This window comes from Lipotes vexillifer, unplaced genomic scaffold (genome assembly GCF_000442215.2).
Source record: "Lipotes vexillifer unplaced genomic scaffold, Lipotes_vexillifer_v1.1 scaffold1309, whole genome shotgun sequence".
Taxonomy (NCBI): Eukaryota; Metazoa; Chordata; class Mammalia; order Artiodactyla; family Lipotidae; genus Lipotes; species Lipotes vexillifer.
In genome coordinates this window covers 636,959-651,002 of record NW_006777513.1, presented here as the reverse complement: position 1 = coordinate 651,002, position 14,044 = coordinate 636,959, and the positions used below count along the sequence as shown (strand labels likewise).

The 14,044-nt window shown below is 41.5% G+C and overlaps 1 protein-coding gene across 1 annotated transcript in view; it reads right to left on the bottom strand.

Moving 5' to 3' along the window:
- Nucleotides 1–14,044, bottom strand: part of BICC1 (BicC family RNA binding protein 1) — a 305,576-nt gene that overhangs the window by 228,281 nt on the left and 63,251 nt on the right. The gene's annotated exons all lie outside the window — the stretch shown is intronic.

Here is a 14,044-nt window from a genome sequence, read left to right as displayed (position 1 = left end):
TCCCACACAGAACACACGTGGGGCCCGTGCCCTCTGGAGCTGGGTCCGCTGGACACCACTGCTCAGGCTGCCAGGCCCTACCTGCTTAGGTGGCTCCAGAGTAACACAAAGGAGAGCCTCCGATACAAGAAATGCCCTTCTTACCTGCTCTGTCTCTGATGTGAAGCAGAGAAGCTCAGCTTGAAATTCAAGTTAGACATAAAGGAGAACTGAAGGTGTCACACCTAATCAACCTGCACATCTCCATCGCTCTCCCCGTCCTTCTGCGAGACGAAGGGGCCCACACACTGGAGGGCCCTGAACCCTCGAGGCTGATGAGATACACGCGTGCACCCTGGGCACCTCCGCTCCCATCAACTCTGCTGTCTGTTACCAAGACCCAGCTGTATTTGTTCCCAAATGTCTGTCAAATAAATAATCCTAAAAAATGTGACTGATTCTAATCCCTCATATCCAGAAAAGGCCTTGGCCCTGTAACAACAACAAAAAAATGTAAATGGATATTTATATTTTAAGGGTATAATAAAATATTTATAATGTGTATATTTTTTGATGATTTCCCCAATTTATCCAAGTTTATTTGGTTTCAATCACTTTGGAAAAGCACTTTTTAAAAACAAAAAAAAAGGCAAATTTCTTCTTTTTTAAAATTTTTTAAAATTTATTTTCTTTATTTTTTTGGCTACATTGGGTCTTAGTTGCAGGATGCGGGGTCTTCACTGAGGCGTGCGGGATCTTTCATTGCGGCACACTGGCTTCTCTCTAGTTGTGGCATGCGGGTTTTCTCTCTCTAGTTGTGGCACTCGGGCTCCAGAGCACGTGGGCTCTGTAGTTTGCAGCGCCTCTCATTGAGGCGCACGAGCTCAGTAGTAGTGGCGCGCGGGCTTAGTTGCCCCGAGGCATGTGGGATCTTAGTTCCCTGACCAGGGATTGAACTCACGGCCCCTGCCTTGGAAGGTGGATTCCTTACCACTGGACCACCAGGGAAGTCCCTGGCAAAGCCCTTCTACTGTATACAACCACTCCTCTAGGTAGTATATGTGGGGTGGCTGGGGAGTCTCTTCAAAGATGGCTTCTCAAACAATCTAGAGGAGATCCTCTCTGAAGGTGGCAGAGAAGACACCTGACCAGTTGTTAATGAAAAGGAATGAACTGCTTCCCGTAATACAAAGAAAATGCAAACAATCCTATCAATTACCGCTAACCTTAAACATGCTCCCAGGTTTACTCAAAAGCCAGGAGTTAGATCATGAATATCTAACTCTTGGTCAGAATGAAATGTCGAGCTTCTTAGCCACCCAAAACCTATTCACCTTAGTCTAACACTTTTTCTTACAAAATAACATTTCCATACACTATAACTTTCGACCATACAATATTAAAAATGTTTACAGCACAGAGGAACAAAACTGGCAAGTCTAAATTCAAAACCCTGAAGACAGAAAGGAGTTTCAAACAGCACTGCCATCTCCGTCCACAAACTTCATGATACTGACCTGAAATTCTGAATATGAAAAATATTTTTCCAAGGGGGTGGGAGGGTGGGAGAGGGTTGGACTGGGAGTTTGGGATTAGCAGATGCAAACTATGATATATAGGATGCATAAACAACAAGGCCCTACTGTATAGCACAGGGAACTATATTCAATATCCTGTGATAAACCATAATGGAGAAGAATATGAAAAAGTATATTTGTACAACTGAGTCTGTTGCTGTACAGCAGTAATTAACACAACATTGTAATTCAACTATACTTCAATTAAAAATAAAGTAAAAAAAGAAAAAGAAACAATAAAAAGATATTTTTCTTTTCCCTGAAGCTTCTGGTACAAGGCTCAGGGAACTTTACAACTGGACATCTGTGATGTACACCTACTGTGTTGTTTGAGAAAATTCAATTCTGCTCAACAGGGCTGGAAATTCTGCTCAATAACACAAGAAAATAGATGCATAGATGAAACTCCTCAGATGTGTTAAGCATAGATAAGTAATGAGACACGACAAAGTAAGTTGAACATTTGCATGTGAACACAGAAAGGGATGGAAGGACCAAAAGACACCTAAAATTCATGAAACACTAAATATGCAAAAGACAGCTAATATTCATAAGGCACTAAGGCACTAAATGTGCAGAAAGCACCTGAGGCACACTAAATATTCACGATACACAAATTATACATGAGCCATGTGGCACTCACTATTCATGAGGTCTTAATTAGGCCACTGGGGTAACATTCTTCTGCACAACACACACAAATAAAACCCATAGCTGTGAAGAGGCTGCCTGGCAGATCCCTGTGTCTCTCCCACAGAGAAGCAGTGGGCAAACCTGACCAGAGAAAACCCTGATTGCAAGGTAAAAATGTTTGGTTGATGCCTGTTTGCTGAAGTCAACCTCAACTGAGTGAACACACACACACACACACACACACACACACACACACACATTTCCAAATGATATATATACTTTTTTGTATGCAACTGCATGCTTCTATACCTATACAAATATAGGTACTTGCATATATTGGGTTGGCCGAAAAGTTCGTTCGGGTTACAGGAACACCAGAACCAACTTTTTGGCCAGCCCAATATATATACACATACACAGTGTGTAGCGTGCGTATGTCTGTGTATAGTGTATGTGTGTGTCTACATCTACTATATGACATGTGAGTGTAAGAAATCTGTGCAGATCTTCTCCACATTGTATTTCAGGCACCTAACAACAGGGTCTGACACTAAGTACTCAGCAAATATTTGTGAAGCTAACTGCTTGTCAATAGGAGTTACCAAGAACATTCAACTACAGACCTTGAATTTCACCCAGACAGGAACTGGATTTTAATCACTTTATTTTTTTACCCATCAATCCCCCAATCTACGTATCTGAAATACAGCAGACACATAAAACACATTAAATGGATGGATGGATGGATGGATGAATAAATGGGTTAAGAAACCAAAGAATAAAAGAAATAAGTAGCATTTTTTAGTTACTCTACTTAAGAGTATTCAGTCCTCATAGAGAAAAACTGCATGTGACTACATTTTGATTACTAGCATGTATAAACTCATTTTACATTTACAGAAAAATTTAAATAATAAGGTGAGGATATCTCTTAAATGATAAAGCCTAACTGGCGTAAATGAATATTAGCAATATTGTGTATTTTGTGTGTAGCATACCAACCCCTACCTTTCAGAACAAAAGTTGTATGTCTGTTAACATATAGTAACAATCCGTCTTAACCACCTCTCTGAAAATATATCATTATCTGTCACATTGGTAGAATGATACCTATACTGTCTAGAGTTTTGATGATTAAATGAACTAATGAGTGAATAAAAATTATTGTGAAAACAGAACCATAGCTGATTTTTTTTTTAAATGGATTTCAACATGACCGCACAAAGGTTATGTCATATGGTCCTGGATAGGAACAGACCACTCAGACCACCTGATCCTTATTTGCTAATGCAAAACACTCTTCAAAATCAAAAGAAAAAAATGCAGTACCGAAATGCTATATGAACACGTGACTCCAGTCTTATTTAATATCACAAATTACTGATCTGCTTCACAAAGCACTGAGTCAACTGAATTCCACTTTTCATACCCTACCTCTACAACCCATCAACACTTGCCAAGTACAACTGTAAGCCAGAGATCTAAAGGTGAAGGAAAGTAATAACTGTACAGGTGAGGCTGCACAATGACTAGCTGTTATTTATTCTGAATATTTACTAACTGAGTAAAGCAGAAACACTTGCAAACATCTTGCAATCACGTTAGCCTTTGTCAAACTCTTCTGTACTCATTTATTCAAAAACCGTTTTATACCCACTTTGTCAGTCACTATGCTAAGAAAACACTGAAATACACGAATTCACCCCAATTTGCCCAGGAGTTTTCCATTTTTAGCACTGAAAGTCCCATTTCCTCAGACACTCTCTGGTCCTAAACTAATAGTTGGAATAGTTGGTCACCCAGACTGAGAAATAAACGAAGAGGAAAAACAGAAATGATTACTACCCATGAACCTTACTGCCCAATGAAGGAGAGAGAAATTAATTAACAATCACACAGAGAAATTACGTAATAGCATCACAGCAATGATCCCTGAATCCTAAATTACGGCTAAGGCCCAGAGATAAGTACACCACAGCACATGTTCAGACTGGCAGCCTTCAGAGCACCAGATGTTGGGGAAACCCTCCTCCCAGATTTTACTAAGAGACACCAGGACCGGCCTTAACTCCGCCCTGCATCATACTATCCACCCAACCCTGGGGAATACAAAAGCGGGACTGAGAACACAGCGATGGTCACATTTTAAGGAGACTAGAATTCATGGAGGAAGAAGTTATTTCTTCCCATTCCTGATTTGAAGACAAAAGATGTAAGAAGAACAAGATTGAGACTTAAACACAGAAACGAGAAAGGAAAGTTATAATATCTGATTGAAACATCATTCAGGAATATGTTATATTCTGCCTCGCAGAAAAGGGAATTTCAACATAGCAGAGCTAAGAACAGTTACTGAAAAATTATGTGTGTACACGTGTGTGGTGTGTATATGACAGTTTTGTGTTTACATTCAGGGTAGAGATACTCAACTACTCAATAAAATAGTTCAAATTGCAAACTGTGACAACAGTTATGAAGAAAAACTACAGGGAAGTCTGAGAACACTCAGCTGGAGTCCCTGACACAGAGCAAAGAGCACAAGGAAGGTTTTCTGTAAGGAAGTGTATTGATCAAAATATGAAGAATGAATGTGAGTTAACAAAGTAAAGGTGATGAGCAGTCAGGGAGATGGTAGAGCTTCATAGCAGAGAGAAGAGTCCACATAAAGGCCCTGAGGCAGAGTAGGAACTGGAAAGAGGACCACAGAGAATGACGGAATCAATCTTGAGACCACATCACAGACTTTTTTTTGTCTTGAAGCTTTTTTTTTTTTTTTTGCAGTACGCGGGCCTCTCACTGTTGTGGCCTCTCCCGTTGCGGAGCACAGGCTCCGGACGCGCAGGCTCAGCGGCCATGGCTCACGGGCGCAGCCACTCCGCGGCACGTGGGACCTTCCCAGACCAGGGCATGAACCCGCGTCCCCTGCATCGGCAGGCAGACTCTCAACGACTGCACCACCAGGGAAGCCCTGCCTTGAAGCTTTTAAGAAGAGAAATGACACTAGCATATTTGCATTTTTAAGGACACTCTAGCCAAAGTGTGGAAAATGTCTAGAGGTCAAAAGAATATACCCAAATGGTGTACACTTTAAAAAAATAATCATGTTGTACAACCTCAATATATACACTCACCCCTCGGTATCAACAGGGAGATTGGTTCCGGGACCCCTGCCAATACCAAAATCCACAGATGCTCAAGCCCCTTATATAAAATGGCATAGTATTTGCATGTAACCTAATGCATCCTCCAATATATTTAAGTCACCTCTAGACTACTTATAATACCTAATACAATGTAAATGCTATGTAAATACTTGCCTGCAAGCTGCAGATTCAAGTTTTGCTTTTTGGAACTTTCTGGAATTATTTTACAAATATTTTCAGTCTGCGTTTGGTCAAATCTGTGATGTGAACCTGTGGATACAGAGGACCAACTGCACAATTTTTATGCGACAATCATACCTCAACAAAGCAGAAAAAAAAAAAAAACATTATGGGAGAGTAGTTAGGAAGTTCCTACTATACCAGGGTACTTACTCCTAAAAGGTACAGGTAATACAGGTATGGCAGAGACAGATGTCTTTCTTTGATCTGAAAGCTATCTTGGAAGCAAAATACACAAAGTTGATGATAGATTACATATTAAGAAAACAAAAGATGGAATCAAAGATAACTCTGAAGTATCTATTTGCTCAACTGATAGACAGGGGAGTGATTTACTAAGACACAGAACAGAGGAAGACTAAGTTTAGGGTAGGAAAACTGGATTTTGTGCTGGCTACGTGCAGTTTAAGTGGTACGATAGGCAGGATAATGGCCCCCATATCCTGATCATTGAAACCCATGAATAGGTCAGGTTACAGGGGGAAGGAGAATAAGGGTTGCAGATGGAATTAGGGTTGCTAACAGCTGAGTTAAAATAAGGAGATTATCCTTGATTCTCTGAGTGGGCCCAGTGTAATCACAAAGGTCCTTAAAAGATGGAAGAGTAAGAGTCAGAGATTTGACGAGGTTTCTCTGCTGGCTTTAAAGATGGAAGGCGCCCTGAGCCAAGGAACAGAACACAGGCAGCCTCTAGAAGCCGGAAGAGGCAAGGAAAGGGATTCTCCCCTAGAGCCTCTGGAAGTAACACAGCCCTGCTGAAGCACTTATTTTTAGGCCAGACAGGTCTATTTTGGACTTCTGACCTCCAGAACTGTAAGATAATAATTTAGTGTTGTTTTAAACCACCAAGTTTGTGGCAGTTTATTACAGAAGCAATCAGAAGCAAATACAAGTGGCCTTCGAGACATCTAAATAGACGGTAATTGAATAGGAATATATAACATCATCACACCACACAACAAAACAGAGGCACATGAAAAGCTGAAATATCCTCTTTAAAAAACTTGGAGTATTTTTCATATATGCTCCCAAAAACCATATCAATCAATATCTGTGGATCAAGAAAAACAAGATATTTTAAAACAGTATTAAACATGTATACCTATGATGGTAAAGCAGTTGATCATGAATAACTTATTATAATAAACTGATAAATATTCTAAATACAAATATTACCACTACCACTTAGGTTTTTTTGAGGCTCTGTGAAGTGCTCAAATTTAGGAAAGCACCATTATTAAAAATAGTTCAATTAACACTTCAAAAGATGTCTCAACATATGAAACCTTCAATATTTATTTTTTTCTTTTTTGGACCACGCCACTTGGTATGAGGGATCTCAGTTCCCAGACCAGGGATCGAACCCATGCCCCGGCAGTGGAAGCGTGGAGTCCTAACCACTGCACTGCCAAGGAATTCCCAAGCCTTCAATATTATTAAGCACAATTATCTGAGACTTCGCATTATCTTTATAAAAACAAGACTATGAAGAGTTCTTATTCCTCCTGTAATTAATAAGTATGAACAGTAGAAAGATGTCACTGATTTCTAGGACAAGAAATAAAGTTACCATTTATTTTCTAAAAGGAAAATAATACAGCATAGTGACTACAGTTAATAATACTGTATTGCATATTTGAAAGTTGCTAAGAGAATAGATCTTAAAAGTCCTTCTCACAAGGAAAAAAAATCTGGGACTTCCCTGGTGGTGCAATGGTTAAGAATCCACCTGCCAATGCAGGAGACACGGGTTCGAGCCCTGGTCCAGGAAGATCCCACATGCCGCAGAGAACTAAGCCCGTGCACCACGATTACTGAGCTTGCGCTCTAGAGCCCACGAGCCACAACTACTGAGCCCATGTGCCCCAACTCCTGAAGCCCACACACTCTAGGGCCCGCGTACCACAACGATGAGTAGCCCCCACTCACCACGACTGGAGAAAAGCCCACATGCAGCAACGAAGACCCAATGCAGCCATAAATAAATAAATTTTATTTTAAAAAAAATTTTTTGTAGCTATGTATAGTGACAGATGTAAACTAGACGTATTGTGGTAATCATTTCACAACATATACAAATATCACATTATTATGTTGTACACCTGAAACTAATACAGTGTTACATGTAAACTATACCTCAATTTAAAAAAAAGAAACAAACCAAACAAATTAAAACTCTAGGACATTTCTAGGAACTGTCTGTGCACAACTTCAAACTCTGAATACCACATCTCTCTCCCTGATTAAACCCTTTCCTAGAATCAAATACAACAGCTGTCACATAAATTCTTCTGTTCTTACTCCCATCCTAAGCAGACACAAAATTCCTCTCACACTGTTTGAACTTGAAAAACCACCACCTCTGTTACACACTGAGGTTCATCTCTCTTGTATGTACTCCATTTGGAAGACGTTTTCAAATTTAATGGAAATGTTGCTTGACGCTGGGAAGGGGAGGCTGGTGGCAGGGAGTGCCAAAAAATCCAGAGCATAAAATTCAGAGAAAAATATAATAGAATCAGTTCTCACATAGCCGTGGAACTCAACTGGAGTGATTAAGAGTGAGCAACAGTGACTTCCCTGGTGGTGCAGTGGTTAAGAATCCGCCTGCCACATGGAATCTAAAAAAAAAAAAAAGTTCTGAAGAACCCAGGGTCAGGGACAGGAATAAAGATGCAGACGTAGAGAATGGACTTGAGGACACGGGGAGGGGAAAGGGTAAGCTGGGACAAAGTGAGAGAGTGACATGGACATATATACACTACCCAAAGTAAAATAGCTAGCTAGTGGGAAGCAGCCACATAGCACAGGGAGATCAGCTCAGTGCTTTGTGACCACCTAGAGGGGTGGGGTAGGGAGGGTGGGAGGGATACGCAAGAGGGAGGGGATATGGGGATATATGTATACATATAGCTGATTCACTTTGTTATAAAGCAGAAACTAACACACCACTGTAAAGCAATTATACTCCAATAAAGATCTTAAAAATAAAAGGGGCTTCCCTGGTGGCACAGTGGTTGAGAGTCCACCTGCCGATGCAGGGAACACAGGTTCGTGCCCCAGTCCAGGAAGATCCCACATGTCGCGGAGCGGCTGGGCCCGTGAGCCATGGCCGCTGAGCCTGCGCAAACAGGAGAGGCCACAACAGTGAGAGGCCCACGTACCGCAAAAAAAAGAAAGAAAAAAAAAAGAATCTGCCTGCCGATGCATGGGACATGGGTTTGGGCCCTGGTCCGGGAAGATCCCATATGCCACGGAGCAACTAAGCCCGTGCACCACAACTACTGAGCCTGCGCTCTAAAGCCCACGAGTCACAACTACTGAAGCCCGCACTCCTAGAGCCCGTGCTCTGCAACAAGAGAAGCCACCGCAATGAGAAGCCTGCGCACCGCAACGAAGAGTAGCCCCTGCTCGCCGCAACTAGAGAAAGCCCGCGCACAGCAATGAAGACCCAACGCAGCCCAAAAAGATAATTAATTTTTTTAAAAAGTGAGTGACAGTGTAAACGGCCTATTATCCAAAATAATGGATAATCCAAAAGGCTGTTCTTTTATACTTTAGAAAACATCCAGGGCTTTCTTTGCTCTGTAGACTTAGCTTTCTAATCATACTCCCTTTAAGCTAAGTTAGGCTGCATTCCCTCTGGGAACACACCGACTCGACAGAGGGGGCAGAGTCATCCAGAAGCAGATTAGGTGGCAATGGGGAGGTGCTCAGGGGTGGGGCATTTAAAAACTCCCATCACTTCCAACATTAGGAAGGCTTAGGAGTGAGCACTTCCCACACAAGCTCCCTCCTGAGAGAAGGAAATAATCACCTGGCAATGAGAGGATGACATTCAGTGACAGCGCTGAATCTCTCCGCCTGGGATGGACTGTAAAACAAGAGCAATGCAGCCAGGGAGACACTCTTCCCCGCCAGGCCAGGCTCTGGGGTGTGACCACTGCTACATGGATCACCACTGTTACGGTGCTGGCCACCAATGAGCGCCCACACACAGACGGCTACTCCTTAGGAAGGAAAGTTCTCCTTTTAACCATGGGTGTGAGACCACCCCAGCAAAACCTGAGAGTCAGGTCAAAGTGTCTTCTCTCCAGCACGGAGCAGCCCATCCCCACCACGGAAGCTTACCCACTAAGCTTCACTTTCAAACGAGTTGTAAGGAAAGTTCCAATGAAGCCAGAGGCATGACCGAGTCAGGGCAGCAGTTAAGGCCTCGGGTCCCAGGGGAGCACAACGGGGCTCGGAGGGGTTGACCATCCGTGGGACAGTGTGAGGGGAGCTCTGGGTGCCGCAGCAGATCCTCATCAGCCAGGAATTCCATGAGGAATCGACTCAAGAAATGTAGGCATCTTGAGGATTTACTGCAAAATAGCCGCTTCCTGGCCATTCAGGGTCTTAGGAGGCACTGCCGAGGTAGGCCTCCCCTCCTCACGTGTGCAAGAGCAGAGTGGATGCTGGCTCTCGGCGAGGCGCAGCACGGGGGGCACAGAGAGAATTCTGCACGCTTGTCACTCCTCCACACATAGGGGAGGGAAGCCCGGCTCCCACGGGACCCTGAGCTCCTCTCTGAGGGAGGGGACGGGGACACAGCACCCGGACCCCTGGCCTCTGGCAACTATGCCAGAACCTGTTTACCTCCACTCCTTTCAAATCTCCATTTCCCACACATTTAAGCAGAAGTGGTATCAGGAAAAGCCGCTCTCAAGCACTACGAAGTTTTCAGCCATCGGGAGGGAATCATTTCCACTGTGCTCACAGAGGCAAGAATGTGGGCTATTATTTTAGGAACATTTTCAACAGCCTGAGTCAAAAAGAAAAGTTTCTGCATCCCTCCTTATTAAGAAGAAAAAGAGATTAGGCGGAATAATCCATTCCAAGTTTTCTATCAATTAGGGAAGTGTACTGGAGTACAATGTGGGCACTAAACCACGGGCTGTTGGATTGTATTGGGGAATAGAGAGGCAGGCTGCAGAATGTTCCGGAAGAAAAAACAAAGCAAACAATTCGAAGAGATTCTCTGACTCAAGTCTCAGGAACAAAAAATAGTAACTTGAAAACACTCTCTAAATGAAAAGAAAAAAAAGATCAAAAGTAAAGATATTAAAGTTGGAATGTTACTGAAAATGTCATACAGGGAAAAAAGCATAATTAGGGAACTGAGGTCACAAATCAATAGTCCTTTTTATAAGAGAACATTTTAGTTGTCCTTAGCCTCCCACATCCACCTCTCCATACCCATTACAGGGGACTATGTCATTATTTGTTGCCTTATGACTGAACGTAAAAGCTTTTGTTATCACTTAGGTAGAAAAGTCAAAGACAGCTATAGTGAAACCTCCTTTGGGCCTTCCATTAAGGAACGACAATTAAACATTTAAGTAGGAAACATTCCATGTGTATGTAGTAAGGGAGCGCTAAATGTAATCTTTCTTTAAAGCAAAAACCCAGCTTACTCTAGCTGAAAGAGTTGCCAGTTTAGAAATATTTTTTCCACTTGGAATAAAATACTACCTCAAATAATCATTTGGAGTGATTCCTTCTGTGCTTCCACCATTGTTATTACAAAGAATTTAGGGTTTTAAGAGCATACTTTGGATTAAATGACCACGGTTTCAAATTCAGGTACGTATATTTTTAAAACTCAAAGCAGCTTCAGAAAGACTGCAGAGAACTAGCAGAGATCCAGAAAGTATTGCAACGGAGCCAAAAACCTTTGGATAAATAACATCTGGCATTAGTGGTTTGCTATCCTTGAGTTTCTCAACTTCCTCTCTGGAGAAACTTAAGTCCCTTTTGGTTTCTCTCTGATTTCCTTCAAAATGTTTCTGGAAACAGATATTTCATTATCCAGCTTCTTTATCTGGAGAAGTACTGGAGGAATCGGTAGGAAACTACACTGGAGCGAGCAAGCACCCACGTGCTCCAGCTCTCGGGTGGGCCCACGTCAGTCTCACCTCCCGATCTTTTCAATTTGCAGCTGATCTGGGAAGAGCAAGAGGCTGCAGCATCACACGGACGTGGGTTCCAATCCCAGCCTCACTGCTCCCTAGCCGTGTGTCCCTGAACAAATACTACTTTACCTCCGTGGGCTTCACCGTTCTCTTATCCGCCTTCTTGGATCTGTCATGAGGATGAAGCGAGGTTCCATGAAAAGAAACCGAAACCAGCCCCTGCCCGGCCCATGGTTGGCACCCAGTAAATGTTAAGTGCCCAGAGAAATCCCAGCCCTGACCGTGACAATCACAGCTCCAGCTGAGAGCTGGGAAACCAACCTCATCTCTGTCTATCTGCTTGATCCTCCTCTAGCCCTGGCCGACCTTGTTGGATTCTGTTTGCCCTCTTTTTCTCAGCTGCGGCCCCTTCTGACTGACTGTACCTCTGTTGCTCCCCTCACCCACAAGTCTTCAGTAAAATGACTCTAAGAACCCGGTAAAGAAAAAATAAGCAACCACTCATTCCTTCCCTTAACTCAAGCCATCTGGGATAATCTCTTTCTCTCGCTAACTTGTTATTTTGTCCCCCTCAAACTAGTAAGCCAGTGCTGGTATCTTGTTCAGTGAGAAAATAAGGTCCAGAATAATTTTATTTGAACTTATGTTTGAGTATATTTTGGGAACAGTAGTGATCCTTTTTAATAATATACTTTGAATGTTACATACCTTACTTTTGCAACATCATTTCCAAGGTACAACACTATTTAAATATTATTTGAGATGGCAGAGAAGAATATATAAGAATTCTCTAGTTTAAACTGAGGTTAAGGATGGAAGGCAGGATAGAAAATGACTAAAATCCAGGTTTGAACTGCGTGAGAAGGCACAGCGGTTATAATGGACATGGGTGCTACTTGAAGTGTGGTCTGCTCCCAGACAGCGAGGCGATGACACTGAATAATACAGAATTGAGGGTAAGCACTTCGAAACTCTTACAGAAACTTGAAAGGGTAGTCATATGTGCATGGAATAAAATAGTAAAAATTGGGACCCATCTTTGCTGCTTTTCTAGCAATTTGCACTTTCCTCACAATTCATTTTCACTGACTATTAAAGGAATAGTACATGGAGCAAAAAGTCTACTGCGAGTTTAAAATTTCAAAACACAGATCCTATACAATAGATCTGTTCCTGAAAGGCTTGGGAGAGAGACTTGCTTTGACCTCCATTGACGGCACAAGTTTGTGGAGAGTATAAATATAGTTAATTAGGGCTAGGTGACACTCGCCAAGTCCACTCTCCTTTCTAATGAACAAATATTCATGACATAATGTTGAGTGGATAAAACAGGTGACATAACAATATAAATAATGATCTCAAGAAATATATTTTAAATGAAGGAGCTATGTAAATTATATTTCTGTATGTGCATATATAAAAAGAAAATTAAATGTTAACAGTAATTACATTTCCAAATGCAATACAAGTCATTTTTCATTTTTATAGAATTATTTTAAAAAACTGGAAAATATATCAAATATAATCATAAAAGTATATAAAGAGAAAAATGGTTAAGAAATAACTTTTATTATCATTATTTAGTTAATGGACAGAAAAGAACAGTTAATCTAGAATTTTAAGAAATGACTTTCTTTTACTCAAAGATATAGTATGTGAAATATAATCCACATAAGGTGAGAAAGTACAATGACTGCCCTGAAATAATCTATTTAAAGCACACACTCAAAAAAACATCGTAAATAGTACCCTGTGTTCTTATCATAAATGCTCATCAAGCATTAAAATATTACAGTGAAAACTTCGTATACGAACGTTTGGAAAATCACCCAAAGCAATAACTCTCTGCAAACAACTCATCTCTTATCATGAAGTTGCCTCAATAATGGTGGATGCTTCCCTCTCCCTGAAATCTAAGTTTGATTAGAAGGTAGACACAAGTTATGGTAAACAAGGACATACACAGAAAGAGAACAAATCACACAAGCAGAACCATCAGAAAACCCTCATTTAAAAATTGGCTGCACCGCTATAGAAAACAGTATGAAGGTTCCTCAAAAAACTAAAAATAGAGTTGCCATATGATTCAGCAATCCCACCCCTGGGCATAGATCTGGACAAAACTACAATTCAAAAAGGTATATGCACCCCAATGTTCACAGCAGCACTATTTCCAATAGCCAAGACACGGAAACAACCTAAATGTCCATCAACAGATGAATGGATAAAGAAGATCTGGTATATATATACAATGGAATATTACTCAGCCATTAAAAAGAATGAAATAATGCCATTTGCAGCAACATGGCTGCAACTACAGATTATCAAACTAAGTGAAGTAAGTCAGAAAGAGAAAGACAAATACCATGTGGTATCACTTACATGTGGAATCTAAAATATGACACAAATGAACACATCCACGAAACAGAAACAGACTCACAGACACAGGGAACAGACTTGTGGCTGTCAAGGGGGAGGGGGGCTGGGAGAGGAATGGATTGGGAGTTTGGAGTTAGCA